Source organism: Galeopterus variegatus, unplaced genomic scaffold (assembly GCF_000696425.1).
Source record: "Galeopterus variegatus unplaced genomic scaffold, G_variegatus-3.0.2 Scaffold107, whole genome shotgun sequence".
Taxonomy (NCBI): Eukaryota; Metazoa; Chordata; class Mammalia; order Dermoptera; family Cynocephalidae; genus Galeopterus; species Galeopterus variegatus.
The window spans coordinates 831,882-833,719 of record NW_007726218.1 but is presented as its reverse complement, the minus strand read 5'-3'; the positions used below and the strand labels follow the sequence as shown (position 1 = coordinate 833,719).

The 1,838-nt window shown below is 31.8% G+C and overlaps 1 protein-coding gene across 1 annotated transcript in view; it reads left to right on the top strand.

The window, feature by feature from the left end:
* LOC103601482 (protocadherin alpha-8-like) overlaps positions 1-1,838 on the top strand; it is a gene marked incomplete at its 3' end in the record, with an annotated part of 23,027 nt that overhangs the window by 18,759 nt on the left and 2,430 nt on the right. The gene's annotated exons all lie outside the window — the stretch shown is intronic.

The window sequence follows — 1,838 nt, the reverse complement described above, 5'->3', positions numbered from 1 at the left end:
AGCTCCTGTTGCAAGAGTAATCAGTTTTGTAGGAAAAAAAATCTATAAATATTCTAGACAGCAAGAAATAGAAATTGAAATTCTGCTTTTATTTCTTTGCTTATTTTTATTTTATTCTTACATGCATATACTTAAAAAAAACACAACCTTCCTAGCATATTACTAAGAAAAATTTTAAATCCTACTTATTTTGGGAAGGACTAGAAGTTGATAGGGGATCCTCCTTAGTACCCCATTTTGTGTTCACCAACCATTATTACTTTTGTTTTGAAAGCATATTATTCTTCAGAAATTCAGTCTCTTTGACTTATGTGATGACTATGAATTTTTTTCTTCTTGCTAATTCTCACAGAGATATTGAACAATGCTATTTTCCTTACAAAATCTTTGCTATCATTTACAATCAATTGTACAGGGAGTTTTTGAGTAAATAAGTGAGGACAAATAGAAGCAGTTTCACAGAAAGTGACCTTATTTCTCCTTTCCATTTTACTTGCTTTTTTGTAAGGATTTTTTTTTAAAAGATGACTGGTAAGGGGATCCCAACCCTTGACTTGGTGTTGTCAGCACCATGCTCTCCCAAGTGAGCAAACCGGCCATCCCTATATAGGGATCCGAACCCTTGGCCTTGGTGTTATCAGCACAAAACTCTCCCAAGTGAGCCATGGGCAGCCCTTTTGTAAGGATTTTGTAGGAATTCAAAGGAGATATTGATCACATGCAAGGGTCATTTGTAAGGAATACTTGGAGAATTTACTTTTGAGGTAAATTTTGAAGGGTGAATAGAGTTGACATACAAAGATGAAGTAATAGAAGAAAAACCTTGAACAAAGTGTGTGTCAAGGAAGATGCAACGTCTTTTCTGTAAAATATAATTCATATTAGAAAATGGTTAAGATAACACTGAGAAGAGTGGCTCATGGTCACATATTGTATCTCTCAGATGAGAGTCTAATGTCTTGATATTTGTTCAATAGAAAGAAAAACTGCTAGAGGTTTTAGTGCAATACAATGAAAACTGTACTCAAGAGGACAAAAATTATGATACATCATAGGAGACATTGGATGTAGGCAAACTTTAAATGTGGTAGGCATGGAAAAGGTAAGTCTAAAGTAAGTCTGAAGAATGGCCATGCTATAAAAATTGTGATCCTTATAGATTTGGGGATAATTATCATTTAGATATTCTTTTGATTATAATCAACTAGTTTTGTAGGTAATGTTAGGGTGCACTAGTAAAAATTTCAAGTAGAAAATAAAAGTAGGTGAGTGTAGATATGGATTTAAGAATATGTCAAATAATAGGCCAGTTTGAAGGCACAGAAGTAGATAGAAACACTTAAAAGGATTGGAATACATAAGAAGGCTAAAGTCATAATTTTGGAAAATATTCATATTTTGGAGTAGCAGAAAGATGAAAAACCGACAGAGAAGATCAATGGTAGAAATACTCCTAGGGTTTACAGTGACAGAAATCTACAAAGAAAAATGTTTTAAGTGAGAGACCTATTTTAATAAGCTACAGAGATAGTAAGAAATATTGTAAAGAATATGGACTTACTTTTTTAATATATTACTAAATAAAAAAGGTTAGGGAATTTGACATTCATTGAATTTTAAAAGCAGAAATTTAACAATTATCCAGAGGAAATAAGGTGAAATATACAATATTTAGAATTTTTTGCTCATCTCAGAGTAATATATATCAGTGTTTCCAGTATCCAGAAAAATGTGGACACATTTCTTCTACACGAAAGTGTAAAAGATAAGTTTATACCTCTAATATCCATGACATATCTAGATCATACTTAAATTTATTGCTAATTGATAGTGATATT